Below are 19969 nucleotides of genomic sequence, written 5' to 3'. Positions count from 1 at the left end.
GCCTTTCTATTAAAATAGTTCCAAGATTTAGAACTTGTGTTTAAGTTTATAGGCAGAAAATATAAAATATTTTCATATTAAAGACATAGACACCACGCTGGTTCTTCCCAAGCTATGTAACCTGTTACAGTACTTATTTGTAAAAATGATGGGTAGTAACAGGAATTTCTAACCGTCATGAGATGTTTTGGAGGTTGAGTTTCTTACTTTGGAAAGAATGATATTAGCTGTGTATGTGGTGGTGGTGATGATGGCAGTGTGGGAGCCTGAGGGTTGTAGCCTGGTTATAGTGCACCATAAAAGGTAGAAGTGAGTAAGAAGGCGATGATGGTCGATGGAGGGGTATAAATATGGCTTCCAGTGCTAGCTCTCGCTGATAAATTTGTATGTGGCCCACCCATACAAAGTTATTGGGCCAGCTCTAGTTTATACCTGGAACCCCATTTTCCAGAATCTGGCCTGCTATTGCTTTGCATCTCAAGCTCGAAAGCTGCCCAGCACTTTTGCTCAAAAAGAGCCATAGAATCTTTGAAGGTTTGTAATGTGGTTTGTAACATTGCTTCCCTTGAGGCCCTGGAGGAACCAGCACAGTGTAGGTTATGTGTCCTGGGCAGACCCTGCCATCAGGCAGTCAGAGGATTATGATGGCAACACTCCCCATGTGTGACATGCTTCCCAGGCTCATACATCCCTTTTTGTAACTTGGACAGCAGCCCAGGAGACATATGCTGGCAGGTAAGATAGTGGAGGTGACAGGAAACGAATACATCAGTCTCCGCCTGATGAATTATTTTGAGCAGAAAGGTTCTGTTTACTGTATTTGAAACCAGGTACCATTAATATTAGGCTGAACCGTAAGAAACTGCCATTGTTGTAGGTCAAAGTGACAAAATATTGGCAGAATCCTCTGCTTTCACATAATACTACTGCTATCTTCCATTTACCTGGGCATTCCCTAAGTACCAGGCATAAACAAAATGCTCATATGTCATCTTCTCCCCCAGTTAGCTTGTGAGGTGAGCTCTGTTATCATCTCCATGTTGTAGGCAAGGAGATCTAGGAGGAGGAGGGGGACCAAGAAGGTCCTACCACCAGTCACTGACAAAGCCTCAGCTCACACTACGGCGTCTTTCAGAGCAAGCCCCTGTCATAATAATCAGCATGCTCGAAGTTTGGAATGGAATGGAGTCGTCCTGTAAAGGAAATGTCTTTTCCTTTGAGGAAACATCATCTTCCAGCATTACACCACAATGTTAACTAAGATCCATTGCCTCATTATTTATTCTTAAATACCTTTTTTTTTTCATTCAGCAAGTATTGAGCACCTACTCTGTGCCAAGCAGTGTTCTACAAAACTCTAGAGCAACACAGTGTTTCTCATCTCTTTTTTCCTCATCTCTTAATTGACCCTGACTATAGGAGTGACCTCTCATTATATTTTCGTGCAAGGAAAAATACTTATCATAATTGTTGATTTTTAAATATTCACTTCATGGCTCATCAAAGGTTCTGAATCTCAATTGGTTATGGCTTTATTTTTAAATTAAAAAACATTTTTTTAATGTTTATTTTTGAGAGAGAGAGAGAGAGAGAGAGAGAGAGAGAGAGAGAGAGAACGCAAGCTGGGGAGGGGCCAAGAGAGAGGGAGACACAGAATCCAAAGGAGGCTCTAGGCTCTGAGCTGTCAGCACAGAGCCCGGTATGGGGCTCAAACTCACAAACCACAAGATCGTGACCTGAGCCAAAGTTGGACCCTTAACCGACCGAGCACCCAGGCGCCCCATGGCTTTGTTTATTTTTAAAGCATATGTCTACTGCTTTGTCAAATCATTACTATGCAGATTTATTTTCTATATGAATTGCCAAAGAGTATAAACTTAGAATATCTTCAGAGATTTTTGTGACTTTAAATATTTTATGCAAATATTATATGTAAAAAATACGTAGTACGTTATTATATGTATATCCAAATGGCTATCAAATTGAGTTCTAGTAAGAAAAATGTGGTTGGCCTTAAACACGGCTCTAGGATATACTGCTTCTCAGGCTGCAGTAGTAAAGAACCACTTATTTATGCTCTGTCATTTATTAGTACTTTCGCAAAATGAATGAGCATTAATTACTAGAAACATGAAATGAAAAATGAAATAAAAAGGTCATATAAAATGCAAGCATAATTATTGAGCTTACTATATATAGATTCAATAGACATAAAAATACTGTTAAATTGCAATACAGGCGTCCAAAACACATACCACATTTTGAGTAGCACTATTCCATAATGTCCAGAAAACCTCCCCTCCACTTCTGTTAAGACTCCTGTCACTGTTTTGCTTGTACCAAGAGACAGGTTTATGTCCCAGACCTTCCCTGTTGTACTCTTTTCAGTTCCTTGGAGGCAGCAGAATTGCCATCTCATTTGATTCTTAGCCTCCCGTGATATTTTTCACATGCTTCACAAATCCATTTAATTATTCAATGAATATCAGAAAATCTGCCCCCATTACCCCCAAATTAATGAGTTTTGTGTTCTGTTTTTGTTGATTGGTGAGAGGTACGTTTTTGGTTACTAATTTCAGGCAACATCATCATCTTACTTGGAAACATTTCTGCTAATCATCTTAACAGTCTATCATTTCAAGGAGTAGTCTGTAATTAATGAAAGTACGTGAAATCCTCTAAAACCATAAAGCTTTCAAGAATAATACAGCCACCTTTGGAAGTAAGAACCTGAGAGATTTCTAGGAAGTTTTCTTCAAAGTACTAAAGAGCATGCAGCAAGCCCAAGGCAACTTCTTTTTTTTCTTCCCCATTTTCATCTCATATTCTAGGGCCCTGTTAAGGATAAAAAGTGGTATAGTTGCTAAGCATGTGGGCCCTGGGGCAGATTGTCCTGGTCTTGAATCCCTGTGCCTCCCCTTTGGAGTTAATGTCACTGCTTCAGTTTCCTTCTCTGCAAAATAAGGATAAAGAACACCACCATCTTCCTAGAGTTGACCTTGGGGTTAAAGGGGGTCATGCATGTAGCACAGACTCTAGTACAGAGAAGAACATTCCAGACTGCTGGGCAGTCCAATGATGACAGTGAAGATGGGGGTAGTGGTGGTGGTAATGACAATGACAACAGTGATGGAGCCTTTGAGGCATGTTTAGATGTGCTTGAAGAGCCAGAGAAGGACAAGAGAGCACCGCCCTTCAGCAGCCATAACGTGTAACAATATGAGTATCTCGGTTTGTCACATCTACTTGGAAAATCAATGTCTGAGGGCAAAGACGCTAACATTATGTAAGTATTCTTATTCATGGTGACACCTGGATATCAGGAATCTCTTGCTTTAATACCAGCCTTTCTTTCAGCCTGTAAAATTATACTCTGAAAACTAGAACTGGTTTTTGATGATTTAATCGTGGTCAAGCTGTTATTCATTGTGAAAGAGATAAGAGGCATAGGATCATTATGAAATGAGCACACCTCCTCCACATTTACTTGGCTTTTATTCACAGCTGGTTAGTTCTCTTTGCATGTTTCCTGGGTCATTGGCTGCAAGACTGCCCACTGTGGAGTCCCCAGCTCACACCTGATGCGTCTCCTGAGCTTCTTCCCCTGAACAAATAGACACAGGTCAGTGCCTTTCAGCACAGACGCCCAGAAATATACCTCCTTTCCAACAGTGTTAGGTTTAGTGGCTCACGGCACTAAGGGAGAACATATACAATGGGAAGTACGGGGGGCATCCCAGCAAAAACATGTTACAAAGAACTTAAGGTAGGATTTGAGCTTGTTTTAGGTGATTTTGGGGAGTGTAAGAAAGTGGCGCTTTGCTCTGGACTGGTCTCTGGGCTGATTCTGTGAGTGTTTTAATAATTCTCATCTAGAGGGCAAGAAGAAGAGAGTGTTGTTAAAACTGTGATTGATGCGGCACGTGGGTGACTCAGTTGGTTGAGTGTCTGACTCTTGATGACTTCTGATTTTGGCTTAAGTCATGATCAAGCCCCTTGGGATCAAGCCCCATGAGATTTTCTTTCCATCTCTCTCTGCCCATTCCCTGCTTGCACACATGTGCACGCTCTCTCTCTCTCTCTCTCTGTCTGTCTCTCAAAATAAATAAATAAAACATTTTTTTAAAACTATGATAAAAAAGCAGTCAGCCATGTTAGCCAGAGTAGGGAGCTATTTGGGCATATTCATGGTTTGTACAGTGTTCATGTTTTTGTCTGTGTTTAGACGTGATAATGGAGCGGTCTTTGTGTGGGGGCAGGGAGGGGAAGGGGAGGCGCCTTCATGATCAGAGTAGCATTGTCCTGTGTTAGTATTCTTTGAAGTTGTTTATGGTTGACAGGAGAATGCTACAACTTAGCTGTGAGTACCAGGCCAACCCCTAGCTGTTTTTCTTGCTTTCTTTTTTTCTTACAATAAAGGGATGCCCAGAGTTACAGGTATAATCTTTCTAAATGGAAACAGTGCACTAAATGAAGAGCTGTTTCCAAAATAAAGTCTTGATAGTTCTACTGCCTTAGCTACCAAATACAGGTATTAGTGGTGATTGTCAGTACTGATGCCACCACTACCCCCCACTGCCAAGAGTCACTTTTCTGGCTTATGGTGCCCGCCACACATACAGTCTGGTTCTCCTCTGCCTATTATACTTTAGTTTTATGTTAGCTTCAAACCTTAAATTTCTAACAACAGAATCATTTGTTTAGACGTTTTATAGGTTGAGCCCTGTCAATTTCAGAGTAAATTTCAGGAGGTAAAAATCCTTAAGTTTTCTCATTCATTTAGCTATCTTAAAGATATCCAGCAGTTCTGTGCTTAATTTAACATCTCTTCCGTCTACATTCTGCTGATCTTGCAAAATGGATAATTGTAGAACCATTATTAAACGTAAATGTAAGAAATATTTCACACAAAGGACCATTTTCTTCCTCACTAATGTTTTTTTTTTTTTTTTCCTTTTGGTTTTCTGGTTGTTCACATTAACTGTTTTCTGTTATTAGTCCATTACCATCATCGTCAGTAGCAAAGCATTTTTGAAGGGGGTTAAGTGGCTGTCAAGTGCATTAGAGGGGATGGAGCCAGTTTGACAGCTGTTTCATCTTGATGCTTCGTGGAGTCAGAAGAACTGAAAAGGCTGTGATACTGGGGCTAAGGTTAGGGAAGGAGACAGCAAACTATGTGATATTGGAATCATGCAGAAGGTTCTAGAGTCAGACCTGGGCTTGAAACCCAGTGTCCGTGTGAACTTGGCAAGTTTCTTCTGTCTCTGAACTTCAGTTTCTTACTTACTAAGTGGCAGAACTAATATCTACTCTGTAGAGTTATTGGAATTACATGAGAAATCATATATACTGGGAGTAAGCCATGCCATAATGTGTGGGGAGAAGAATTATGAGAAAGAATGAACTCCACAGGTAAATTGCCAGTCAAGAAGATATTTTATATGACAAAAACCCTTATCCTATCAATGTAAGTGGTGCTTCATGGTCACATCAAAGATCGTGAGTCTCCAACAGGAAGGAAAATCCTACTTTGGTTTCCATGATTAGTTGTTGGTTTAGGAAGCCAAGATTAAATGTTACCCAAGAGAGTAAAGACTTTCAAATCCACATGGAGGCCTGGAGCGGGAAGGGAAGCACCCCCATACTGCCTTCAAACAGTTTTATTCTCTTGACATTTTTCTCCCTCTCTTCCGCCTGTTCTTCCTCCTCCCCCACACCCTCAAGGCATCCTGTATGGGGCAATGGCTAGCAACTCAGGAACTCAAAACACAAAGTGTTCCCCATCGTTGGGCTTGTGATCTAAAACTCTAAGCTGGCAATCAGGATCTCCATTTCTTTATTGATTATGATTAAGTCAACTGAAACATCTCCAAGCTTGGAGCATGTCCTTCAGTTCAGATGTCTTCTCCTCAGAGAGACCTGCCTCCAAGTGGAAGCAGCCTTGACCCATTAATCCCCACCATATCCCCCTATAGTGTCTTGATCACAACACTTAGTAGCAGTTGGAGGGAACTGTTGTGTGTTGGTTTGGTTTTTAAATGCTTTATATTTTACTAGAAGGTAAGTTCTGTGACGACAAGGATTCTAGCTGCCTTGTGTATTTGTTTCCTCAGTGCCTAGAACAGTATCTGGCCCTTGATAGATTCTCAGCAAATGTTTGTTGAATGACCAGTTAAAGCCATGCTGAACAGTATATGCACATATTTGTTCTGAAAAAATTTTTTTTTCTTTTCTCAAAAAGAGAGCATGTGCTTGACCTTGGGTTTGAATGCCAGCTCTGCCACTTTGTAGTACGCCACTGAGCAAACTCCTTACCCACTCTGAGTTTCATTATTCTCAGTGTAGAATAGGATCAAATGAGAACAGTATGTAAAAAGTACCTAATAGAAGTCATAACCCATAATACGTCCTTAATTGATACAGGATAATGGTTAAAAATGTACACTATACAGTCCAGTAAAGCTGTTTGCGAATCCTTGCTCTGCTGCTTACTGACTAGGTAACCTCTCTGTCAGGCTGTCTCCTCATCTATAAAATGGTGATAATAATTGTACCCACTTTGTATAATTGTGAGGGTTAAATGAGATGATTCATATAAAATACAAAATACTTGGGTGCCAGGTACATAGCAAACCCTAGAAATGATCATTGTTTTTGAAAATGTTGCTACCTCATAGTTGCCGTATAGTGACTTATATAGTAAGTATACTTTTATAATTAAACATTTAAAGTCCCTAATTAATGTCATGGGACAAAGAAAAGGAAATAAAAGGTCTACCTATTGAGAAGGAAGAAATAAAGCTGTCTTATTCACAAATGACATCATTATCTATGTAGAAAATTCAAAACTGAAACACCTTTTGGAATTGATAAGCCATTATGGCAAGATTGCAGGATACATTAGTTAATTGCATTCCCCTATACCAATAATTAACAAGTGGAATTTGGAATTAAAAACACAGTGTAATGGGGCACCTGGGTGGCTTGGTTGGTTTAGCATCTGACTATCGATTTCAGCTCAGGTCGTGATCTCACAGTTCATGAGTCTGAGCCCCACACTGGTCTCTGTGCTGACAGTGGAAAGCCTGCTTGGATTCTCTCTCTCTCCCTGTCTCTCTGCCCCTTGCCGCCCCCTCCCCCCAAATAAATAAACTTAAAAAAAAAAACAGTGCCATTTACATTAGCACCCACAAAAAGGAAATGCTTAGGTAAAAATCTAACAAAGTATGTGTAAGGTCTATATGAGGAAAACTATAAAACTCTGATGAAAGAAACCAAAGAACCAAATGAATGAGGTATTTCATGTCCTGAGTAGGGAGACTCAGTGTTGTTAAGATGCCAGGTCTTCCCAACTTGATTTATAGATTCATTGTAATCCCAATCAGAATCTCAGCAAGTTATCTTTTGACTATGGACAAACTGAAGTTTAAATGGAGAGGCAAAAGTCTGGAATAGCCAATACCATATTGAAGGAGGAGAACAGAGTTGGAGAACTGACACTACCCAACGTCAAGACTTACTAGAAGCTACAGAAATCAAAACAGTATGTTATTTGCAAAAGAACAGACAAATAAGTCAATGGAGCCCAGAACTAGACCCACGTAAATACAGTCAAGTGATATCTGACAAAGGCACAAAGGCAATACAATGTAGCAAAATAGTCTTTTCAACAAATGGTGCTGGGACAACTGGACATCCACATGCCAAAGGGGAAAATAATGAATCTAGACCTAGATCTTACATCCTTCACAGAAAGGAACTCAAAATGGATAGTAGATCTAAATGTAAAACACAAAACTCTTAGAAGCTAGCATAAGAGAAAACCAAGATGACCTTGGGTGTATGGTGATAAACTTTTAGATACAACATCAAAGGCACAGTCCATGAAAGATATAATCGATAAGCTCAAAGTCATTAAAATTGAAAAATTTTGTTCTACAAAGGCCCACACCTAGAGAATGAGAAGACAAGCCACAGACTGGGAAAAACTATTTGCAAAAGATATCTGATAAAGGACTCTTACACAAAACAATACAGTGAACTTTAAAAAGTCAACAATAAGATGATGAAAAACTCAATTGAAACATGGGCAAAGACATGAACAGACACCTCAGCAAAGAAGATATACAGCTGGCAAGTAAGCGTATAAAAAGGATGTTCATCAACATCATGTCATTAGGGAATTGAAAATTAAAAAAAAAAAACAAAAATGCTATACCCTCTCCACACCTATGAAAATGGCCAGAATAAAACACTAAGGACATCAAATGTTGATGAGGCTGTGGAGCAACAGGAACTCTCATTCATTGCTGGTGGGAATGCAAAATGGTGTGGCCACTTTGGAAGACAGTTGAACGTTTCTTATAAAAATAAAGACAGTCTTAATATTCAATTCAGCAGTTGCACTTCTTGCTGCTTACCCCAATGAGTTGAAAACCTATGTCCTCACATACACTTATATGTGAATGTTTATAGCAGGTTTATTTATAATTGTCAAAACTTGGAAGCAGTCAACATGTCCTTCAGTTAGTGAATAGATAAACCATGGTACACGAACCAACAGTTAAATATTACTCAACCCTAAAAAGAAATGAGCTATCAAGCCATGAAAAGACATAGGGGAACCTTAAATATATACTACTAAGTGAAAGAAACCAATCTGAACACTATATACTATATGATTCTAACTATGTGACATTTGGAAAAAGCATAACTTATGGAGATGGTGGAAAGATAATTGGTTACCAGGGGGAAGGGGGAAGGGAAGGATGAATGGGTGGAGCACAGAGGATATTTAGGGCAGTGAAACAACTCTGTATGATGCTATCATGGTGGATACATTATTTGTTTGGCAAAAGCCCACAGAATGCACAACACCAAGAGTGAACCCTAGTGTAATCTATGGACTTTGGATGATGATGATGATGATGATGATGATGATGATGATGTGTCGGTGTCATTTCATTGCTTTATGTAAGATGTCACACTCTGGTGTGGGATTTTAATAGTGGCTGCGGGCATGTGAGGGTAGGGGAGTATGTGGGAAATTTTTTTACCTTCTTCTCAATTTTCCCGTCAACCTATAACTGCTCTTAAACATATCATCAAAAACAAATTACAAATAAATCATTATGCAATCATCATACATTTATAATCTCCTTCTTTTTTTTTCCTCATTCTTCTTTCACTTCTACCCTCACATCCTCCAATTTTTCCAATGTCCCTTTATTGCTTTGCTAAAGAAAAAAGAAGGAAGAAAAATGGATGGATGGATGGATTTGACATCATTACACGTTTTTCTTAAGAGTATGAGGTTAATCTGTTAAAAGAAAGGTAATCATCCTCTAAACAAATAATATTTTTCATACGTATTTTATCCACTTTTAAGCAAATGATAATTTATATTCCATTAAGATTGGCTCACGCCTTACTCTGAAACTTTAAAGTCACTGTTTTGTCTCTTTACCAAGCACCATTTTTCTTTACTCTTTCTTTCCAAACTCAGATGTCTGTGTATATGATCAGTGCTTCTCAGAGTCTGCAAATTAATGAGGTGCCTATCCAGTGGACAGCCTTCACAAATTAAAACATTTCAACACAGAAACCAAGAAGGAAATCTCTTGTAATTGGATGTAACCATAAAATAAGGTTAAAGGCCACTTGGAATACTGATGTAATTGACAAATAGTTGCAAAGATCCTTTCCCCCTATAATTTTCATATATTACTACAAAGACTTTTTCACATTGGTATTAGGTTCAGAAGACCTTTGTGCTCTTCTCTCTTGTAGTATCACTTGGGATATTTTAGGTGACCTATTATTACATTTAATTACAGAGTATAATTTGTAAAGACTTTTTCCTTCAAGTGTCACTTCAAAAAAGTCTCAATAGAGGTTGCCCTTTCCTATACCTCTTAACTTTCCACTGTACTAAAACTAAATGCCCCTTCATTCTGTCAACTTAATGTGAAGATCTAGAAGGACTTGAGTACATTCATTTTAGCATCAAAATGTGTCTAGAATTTCCCATGGGAAAAGAGAAAACATCTTTATTGAAGGACATCGCCCCAGATCTCCTTGGTAATCTTCTTTGGCAATCCTTTCCAACCCATTCTGGTTCAGAAGAGGAATTAGATTTACCTAAGAATATAGTGTTTGTTAATATCAGGTGTTAAAAGAATTCTTAGTATCCAAGAATGTAATCCTGGTACATTTGCACATTTCTGCTCCTCCAGGGTTTATGCAAACTATCTTCAACTTTACAAACATTGATGCATTAAAGAAACTTTGAGATATCATGACATAGATATTAATGGTCTATTCTACCTCCTGTTTTCACTTTATTTCTCATGACAATATTTATGAAACCTCAGAAAGAATAATGTAATGAACCCCTGTGTGCCCTCCCATATCATTCAACTTCAACATTTCATTAGCATGTGTCCAGTTTTGTTTCATTTCTACCCTTAGGCATGGCATTACACACAATTTAAAGCAAATACCACACATTATATATTTTAACCATAAATATTTTAGGATGTACCTCTTAAGAAGCAAGACACTCAGGGTGCCTGGGTAACTCAGTCGGTTGAGCATCTGACTCTGGCTTTCGGCTCAGGTCATGATCCCAGGGTCTGGGGATCGAGCCCTATGTTGGGCTCCATGATGATTGTAGAGCCTGTTTTGGATTCTGTTTCTCCCCCTCTGCCCCTCTCTCCCACAAGCACATTGTCTCTCTCTAAAATAAGTACTTAAAGGGGCACCTGGGTGGCTCAGTTGGTTGAGCGTCCGAACTTTCATTCGGGTCATGATCTCACGGCTCGTGGGTTCGAGGTCCCCATCAGGCTCTGTGCTGGCAGCTCAGAGCCTGGAGCCTGCTTCGGATTCTGTGTCTCCCTCTCTCTCTACCCCTCCCCCACTCATGCTATGTCTCTAAAAAATGAATAAACCTTAAAAAAAATTTTTTTTAATAGGTACTTAAAAAATCAAGGCACTCTGTTTTTAAAAATATAATCATTATCATCACACATACACCCTAAAAATTAGCTAATCTTTCAAAATAAATAACCAGTCATTGTTCAAGCCACATCAGTCTTTTTTTTTTTTTTTCTCTCATCAGTAGATGAATCAGGACCCAAATTATATCCATACATGATATTGGTTGATATACCTCTAAAGTGTATAATAATCTATAGGTTTCCCTTCCCTCTTCTTTTTCTCACCATCTGTTTTTGATGAAGCCATACCATGTATCCATTAAATTCCTACATTTTGGGTTTTGCTAATGGCATCCTCGTGGTGTCATTCACCATGCTCCTCTAAACCTGCACTTTCTGAAAACCAGTAGTTATATTGAGAGGCTTGATCTAGTTTAGGTTTGATTTGGTGGGGGACAAGAACACTATATAAGAGGTGCTGTTCTGCCCATCTCAGAGGAAGTGTGTCTAGTGGTCACCTGTAATCTTTGGTCTTTATGAAAGCAGTGCACTGACAATGACAGTCATTGCCTATGAATCAGCATGGCTTGTCACTCAGTTGAATGAGACCTGGGGGTGGTAATGAAAGTTGTATGGATGCCCAAGACCTGGACACCAAGCTTAACAGTGAAATCTGGTATTAAATATATTTGTGAATTTTACATTTCTACATACAACTCATGGTATCGAAATAGTAGTGTTTTTTGTTTTTGTTTTGTTTTTTTTTTTACCACTTCACTAATCTGGCATTTGGAAACAAGTAGTTGGGGTTCTCCAGAGAAACAGAGCCTGTAGGGTATGTGTGTGTGTCTTTGTGAAGAGATTTATTATATGGAATTGGCTTACACAATAATGGAGCCTGAGAAGTCCCAAGATCTGCAACAAGGTAGAGACTGGGGACAGCCAGTGGTATGGTTCCAGTCTGAGCCTGAGGGCCTGAGAGCCCTGAGAGCTGCTGGTCTAAATTCTGTTCTGAGAGCCAGTAGTCTTGAGACCCAGGAAGTGCTGATCTTTCCATTCATGGCCACCGGCAAGAAAAGACCAGTGTCCCAGCTCAGTGCAGCGAGGCAAGAGATCCCTTGAACTCATGGAAGGGTCAGTTTTCTTGGTTCTGTGCAGGCTTTCAGCTGATTGACCGATGCCACCCACATTAGGGAGGACAGTCTGCTCAGATCGTACTCAAATTGTACTCAGTGTGTGTACTCAAATGTTACTCCCACCCCAAAACACCTTCACAAACAAACCAGAATGTTTGGCCAAATATCTGGGCACCCCATGACCCAGTCAAGTTGATGCATAAGGTTAACTGTGACAGAAGCCATTCTGTTCACCCCAGATACAGCTGCAGTGGTAATTTTTCCATTTGTTGGGCTTTTGATATTCTAATATCAGCCCCCACTACAGTCCCACCTCATGTGCTGTCCTAGCAGTAAATCAGTAACATCTGTCATCTCTCCAGGCCCCTTGCTCATTTACAAGGTGTTTGGGGCTTGACAAATACCTAACAGATATTCTCCAACTCTTTCCTGTTTGTGGAAATAGGATCTGATGAAAGTAATGCAACACAGCTCGAGATGGCAGGCTTAAGAGCTGTGCATGCTCTGTTCGTGGAGGTCAGCATACCACATTTTTCATTTCCCTGGTTTCTTTTAGAAGCAAAATGAAATGAAGCCTGAACATTGCAGTGTTAAACAGCTGGAGGGTTGTTCCTGCTCTCCTCCTAGATACAGCGCGGCATGGCTATTTGTTTTCTTTTATTAAATGTCTCATTGCCTCTGAAACAGAAGTAGAAATCACGAGTGGCATGGACCAAAGGAGCCTGCAGCCTAAGCTTACTTCTCTGTCGCCCATACCTGGAAGTAACTTGCCTGCTTGTTCGGAGACAGCTGTCAGCTTCAAGTTGCTACTGACCTTATTGTTTACTCTGCTTAATTAAATACCATTTTAATATTTTCTCATCTGCCTCCCCTTACAGCTCACATTCATGCTGCGGCACAACACGGGTGAGAAGGAAAGGTCTTTTAAGCCAGAGCACTTAATTAGCTTCCAGGCCCCAGGGGGAAGCATTGCATAGAAATACAGCTAAAAGTAGGGAAAAGAGTACCATAACCTGAGATGCAGCAGTTGATGGTTGAGAAAACGCTGACCACCTTCTGATGATGCCCATGTTATTAAAATTGTTTTGGGGGTGCTGGGTGTCTCAGTCAGTTAAGGGTCTGACTTTGGCTCAGGTCACGATCTCATGGTTCATAGGTTTGAGCCTCACCATGGGATCTGTGCTGACAGCTCAGAGCCTGGAGCCTGCTTTGGATCCTGTCTCCCACTTTCTCTGCCCCTTCCCTGCTCGTCCTCGGTCTCTCCCTAAGTCTAAAAAATAAATAAACGTTAAAAAAAAAAAGGTTTTGATTGTTTTGGAATCAGTGACCATTTTGAATCCCATATATGATAGTGACATGTTTGTATCATCAATTTCTGCTAGTATCCCTGCTTATTGGGTTATGCTTGCTCATGTCTGCCAGAGGCTACTAATTTTTCTCTTCCCCCTTGGTGTAAATCAAAGAATGGCCCCAACCCCCACCCTAAGGTTCTTAGTCCCTTCCAGGCACTGTCAGGTGACCATTTAGTGCCCCCTGCCTGTATTGTTTTACATGCAGTTAACAATCTTGTTAAGACTCATTGGAGGAGGAAATTCCTCATACATTAAGATATTATTATAAAATAAAATGTGGTATAAGATATAATTAATAGATTTAATTATAGATTCTATTATACAGATATAGGCATAGCTATAAATATAGTTATATAGGTATAATCTAGAAATAGATTATAGATGTATATGGAGATGTCAATAGATATAATTCAGTATTGTGTATAGATACATGGAAGTATTCGTATAAAATAAAAATCTGTTCTTGTTGTAAAAACATGCAACACAGGAGTTCCTGGAAATGATGGCAGCATGGCCCAGTTCCGTTAGTGCTGGCCGCCATTCCAGCTTGCTCCTGGGGCGATGCCACAGTCCAGCCCAGTGGATGTTAGCTAAGATATGGGGCAGGCTGGGAGCTAATTTGTAGCTCTTTATCTTCTGAATGTTCTGGAATCATTCTGACCATGAACTGACTTAGGCCCAGTGCATGAGCCACAGTCACATCAGTCTTATCACCTAAGGTTGCAATAAAACTTGCATTTTAAATTCTTTAAAAATGCTTGTTCATCCCTAAGAAGATAACGAGTAAGGTTTCTGTGAATCAAAAAGTCCTCATCAGAAAACCAAAAATGCTGAAGACTAAGAAAAATGCTGGGGAGGGAAGAAAGCTGCTGGAGCCAAGAGCAAAGACGACCCCCACCCAACCCCACCCCCATCACCCTGGCTGGCTTCCCAAGCTGGTTAGCAGGGAGCACTAAGCAAAGGACTCTCTCTTCACATCTAAAGCTGGGATCCCCCTTAATCACCACCAACCCCAGCCCCATCCTGTAGCAAACACATGCTGTGTGCTGTTCTGTGACCCTTTGACTTTCCCATGGTTCTGGTCACGGCCCTGGAGAAAAGCCGTACTATGTGCTACAGCGCCCCAGGGCTCGCTCGCTCTCTCCCTCTCTCCCTCAGGCTGCAGCCTAGTGGTTAGAGGGAAGTGAGGCCTGCCGCAAACAGTAAGAGACGAAGTATGGATAAATGTGCCTGCCTCCCGTCATTACAGATGACTCAGAAGCACAGTCTACATGTCTCTCGAAGGGTCCCCAGCAGGACCAAGTGCTGCCCTGGACGGTAACCTGTGCATCGACAGCCCTCTACTGGCCACCTCCTTTTCCCACTCTGACTTTCCCGCCCCTTTACCTCTGCATCCAAGATCATCTGTATATAATCTCCCTCTGTCTCTGCTTTCACAGGGTCTCAAATAGAGGCACTTGCCCAGAGGTCATTGCTCTTACAGTTGGGCATATATCCCTTCTGACCATTTTTCCAATGAGAGAGAGATTTTAAAACTTTTTTTTAAAAATCAGTGCCAATTATGGGTATGCTCAAATAGTTGTACTAGGCTTTCCTGGAAAGCAGTTTTCTGCATCCTGGGCATTTCATTCCCCTTTCCCTTGCAGCAACCCTTGCGATACCTTTTGGTATTTTCTTACAAACTAAAATTGCATTTGTGTATTGCTTCCTTTTTTTTTTTTTTTAATTTTGAAAGTTTATCTTGAGAGAGACAGCACGAGTGGGGGAGGGGCAGAGACAGAGAGAGGGAGGCAGAGAATCCCAAGCAGGCTTTTGCATCATCAGTGTGGAGCCCGACGTGGGGCTCGAACCCATGAACTATGAGATCGAGACCTAAGCTGAAACCAAGAGTTGGACACTAAACCGACTGAGCTACCCAGGTGACCCACCATTTTGATTTTTGGTACTCTGTATGTGACGTAATACTTCTCTGACCCTTACAAAAGCTCTGTCTATACCCAGGGTTCTGAGCTTTCCTGGTTCTACTTTGGTGAACAGCCCCTCAGTTCTGCTGGTTGTTCCATGTACATTCTCTCTCTAGTGTCCTTTATTTCTTTCTAGGAGATTGTTGTGATGATTTCCTCCTGTCAGGGTTTTTCCTCTTATTTCTTTCTGGAATACCATTTGTTTGTGTTGATCCCCTGGTCTTGTCCTCCTTGAATTTTCCTGTCTCTTATATTTGCCATTTCTTTCTGTCTCTTTCTCCTCCCCCCTCCCTCCTTCAGTTGCTCCTTCTCCGCAAAGTGTTTGCGAAGCACTGCACAACGCAATCCTTTTCATTCTTCCTGACCTTGTTTTAACATTGTGCTTATTACTTTTGCACCTTCTCATGCTTGTAACAAGCCTGAAGGCCTAGCTTCTTCCTGAAATGATCAATTATATTTATTTCCATTGACATCTGTATAGCTCCTTGTCATACATTCCTTTTGTTGCAATAGCCCAGAAGACATACACAGAATTCTTCTTGTGTGTCTGTTTATTTTAAGAACCAATTTCTCTTGGGACGCCTGGGTGGCTCAGTCGGTTAAGTGGCTGATTCTTGACTTCACCTCAGGTCATCATCTCACAGTTGGTGAGTTCAAGCTCCAAGTGTGGCTCTGCACTGAATCCCAATCCCTGCTTGAGATTCTCTCTCTCTCTCTCTCTCTCTCCCTCCCTCCCTCCCTCCCTCCCTCCCTCTCTCCCTCCCTCCCTCCCTCTCTCCCTCCCTCTCTCCCTCCCTCCCTCTCTCCCTCTGTCTCTCTCTCTCTGTCCCCCTCTCGCTCTCCCCCCACTCACTCATTCTTTCTCAAAATAAATTGAAAAAATAAAACTTAAAAAAAAGAACCACTTTGTCCAGTCTCTGCTAGTTCTCAGCTCACTGTTTATATCAACATCTGGCAGTCACCCTTTCTCTTTTATAAATTTGAATTAGGCTTTCTCGAAGATGCTTTGATTCCTTTCACTCCATTTATTTAGATTTGTTTTCCAAGTAAATTGTACTTTTATTAAAGGTGCTCACTGTGGCCTTTGCCAGTGAACTTCTGTACTGTCCTTTGTTGCTTCTGAAACTATATTTTAGAATTCAGGTAGTTTTTTTTTTTCCCCCCTTGGATGATCCCCTTTTTTTTTCTGTGTGTGTTGCTTATATTTCATAACAGTAATGAATCATAGCACATGTTGCAGTCCTTTGAGATGATACTTGGGAGAAAGAAACGGGTAAGAACATCAGTTTGTCCCAGTTTCACTCAACATTTTGTTTTATTGTTTGCCTGTGTAAAGCTCCCGTCCATTTTTAGATAGGCTTATTTCTGTTCCCAGGAATTCACTGCAATGCGGTTACATTTACATATATAATATTGATTCCAGGCAACCAAAAAAAAAAAAAAAGAAAGAAAGAAAAATTAACACTTTGCCTAATTTGTTTCCTAATTGAGATCACCTGTTTCATAGTATTTATAAGTAAAATTGAGAAACTCCTACGAAAATCAAGCAAGCATTTGCTAATCAGAGTTGAAAATGGCAGTAAATGAAGCCATCACCCTTTTCTCGGTGGATTTTTTAGCCTGCTGGAAACAAAGCCCCAGTGGATTCTGGAGCTTTTATTTCCGAGCTCTGTGGATAAAGTGCTATGAGCAGCAAGATAACCATCTGCCCTAACCATCTCCGTAGGCTGGGGTATTTATGCATTTTGGTGTCTGTTTGCTGCTGATTCACCTTCTCTTTGCCACTTCTGCTGCTTATTTATCTTCTAGTCCCCAACATTACATTTATTTGCAATTTCTTACTCGAAAGACTCTGGGCAATCCAAGTCATAGCTCAGTCAGTACAAACTGACATTTCTTACTTTGGAAGGCAGTTTCCTTATGACAGAAACTGGATGTCAAATTAGCCCAAATTAGCCCATTATTTCTTAGATTTAATGGCCCCATCGCTTTCTCCGCGATCCCCCGGCTGGTGTGATTTCCCTTTCATCTGTACGATCTTCTTTCCACATTTTGCCAGGACTCTGTTTTAACTTGTACCACATTGCTTTCAGTGCCTCTCAGCTGAGAACAATCTCGAGTGCTAAAAGTTGTGACAGCTGAAAGACTGTTGCTCCCACAGGCTCAGGTTCGTTGTGGGGAACAGGGCCAGACACGAGTATCCAAGGAAGCACGTGCTTCATCCCCTGCCCAACGGGCAACCTTTCCAACTTCTCTTCTGCAGCAACTTTTCAGATTTGGACAGAGGCCAAGGACAGTTGAAGAGTTTCTAAAGTTTGGCTTTGAAGCATAAGTTAAGATTTGATAGACTCCTTCTCTACAGTAATTTAGTAAACTTCCTTTGTTCAGAAGAGAGAAGATACTATAAATCTGTGAAATTTTGCTGCAAGGGAAGATCTGAAAGAGAGAAAACCCAGGCTTCTCATTGTTCAGCAGGATTTATTAACATTTAATATTAACCTAACATTCATTGCATCGGGTACCTAATAGACCGTGTCTTTTATGAGCAAAGTGCTGTGCAGGAGGTACATGTTTTCAATGTATATATTTTTCAACTTAGATACTTAATTGTGTGGATGATATCTGTTTGGTGAAGGAATTATTAAAAATCTACACCTACCCCATTCTTTTTTAGAATTAGAGATGTTATATGAGAGAAGGTTTGGTCTGGGTTTTCTCCCTGCCTCCAGCCTCCCCGACATAGTCAAGCCTCCATCATTGTCCCCAGTGAAAGGGATCATCGGTGTGGATAATCCAAATCCTCAGCTAATCCTCTCCGTGGGGTGGGGTCACAGGCCCACCGCTCAGGGCCACAGGCCTAATCACACCTAGGGCATGACCATGGCTCCCTCCTGGGACCTAGGGCAGTGGGTGGACACTGAGGAATAACTCCCAAGGCAGGGAGATATTCTGAAGGCAAATAGCCTCACAGGGATCATCAGGAGCCCCTCGTCCAAAGAACAAAAAAGGGGCAGTGGGTCTTCCCTCCTAGTCTCAAGAGCTGACCCTCTTGCCCTGGAATTCAGGGACTCATTGGTATTCAGGGATGGCCCAGTACAAGGCCAGCCTGAGGAAACTTGCCATCAATACAGAAGTGACCTCAGGTCAGACATAAAAGCAGGGGATGGTCCTGCTCAACCACAGGCATGGATGGTAGAGAGGAGCAAGATAGTCACGTGGGGGGTCCCTGAAGCGTCACACCATGTCCCGGTGCTTGCGCTTCTACTAAGAGGGAGACTTTGGGATGCCAGTAATGAATGCGCAACTACATCTTGATTCTTAAGCTTTTGGGGACCTTTGAATTTGAGGTTTCTTTGAATTTGAGTTTAAGTATATTATAGCCAAGAGGCACCACACAATGAGATTCTCATTTGAAAGTCTGTCAGTCACATTGGCCATTTGGAGCAGTCATCCCCCTCAAAATGTCAAGAACCTCTTTGAAGATGTAGATGGTGCAAGAAGGAATCGTGAGCTGAGAAACAAAGAATAGTTCTTTTTTTCCCCAGATAGCATTTTTCAGAATCTCAGTATCCAAACTATATCTTAAAATGAGCTTTGGGGGCATAGTTAATTTACCTGGTGTAGCCTATATTTTTAAACATATGAACATGATTCCCCATTTTGAGAAACACATTAACTCTTTCTTACTTTAAAGCAATTTTTGAAATAAAGGGTCTGCCAGTATCTGATATGAGGTGACTTTGGAAAAAAACCATTCCAGACTGTTGTCTTCCATTTTCCTTTGAAGGGGAAAACATTAAAGCATTAAATACTAACACATTTTAAGCCCACGTGCCCTGAAACATCTAAAAGAGGAGAAAATGATTATATTTGCAGATTAACTCTGCAAGGACAAAGCTGTGTAGATAATAATGTCACCTACTTAATAAATGCATGCTGTGACTTGGGCCCTGCCCCTAGCACCTGACAGACCTCTCATTTCATCTTCTGATTTAAAAAGCATTCTAATCAGATGAGGAAAGTGAGGTGCAGGAGAGTTTCACGACTTAATCTGGACCCCAGCATGGTAATGCCCCCCGTGCCCAGCGTGCTGGCTGCTGTGTGACTGGGTGCCCAGGACGTGGCTCACAGTGCAAGGGTAGGACTCCAGCAGTCGTGTGGTCCACATGGCCAGGTCCTCTTCCGCCCTCCCCGCCTGGATGCAGAGACAGTTGTTGTGTGTGGGACCCTTACCAATCTCTTAACCTAGATCCAGTAAACAAAAGTCAAAGAACCAGAGCGAGCCCTGGAAACTGCGCTTCTCCACAGCGTCTGTCCTCCCGTATTTTGCTTCAGCCGAATGAGGTTGAGAGGGGGGCCTGTCAGACTGCCTGGAAGCGGGTTTGCCTGCTCCCTTACAGCTGACATGCCATTGCTCCCGGCTCAAGATGCAGCCTCAGCTAGTTGCTCTCTTCCTTTCATGAGCCGAAAAGATGGGCCTGATACCGACTTGGGTTCTAGAGAAAAGCTCAACCAACTTCACAGCCTGAGCTGATGGATTTGGGGCTTTCTAATGTGGCCTGTTTGTCTGGGAGGGGGGG

At 41.2% G+C, this 19969-nt stretch overlaps 1 protein-coding gene across 2 annotated transcripts in view; it reads left to right on the top strand.

Annotated features, from left to right (window-relative positions):
- Positions 1–19969, top strand: part of KIF16B (kinesin family member 16B) — a 288455-nt gene that overhangs the window by 259030 nt on the left and 9456 nt on the right. The window lies entirely within an intron of this gene.

This window comes from Panthera tigris, chromosome A3 (assembly GCF_018350195.1).
Source record: "Panthera tigris isolate Pti1 chromosome A3, P.tigris_Pti1_mat1.1, whole genome shotgun sequence".
NCBI classification, from domain to species: Eukaryota; Metazoa; Chordata; class Mammalia; order Carnivora; family Felidae; genus Panthera; species Panthera tigris.
This window is presented reverse-complemented; position numbering and strand designations above follow the sequence as displayed.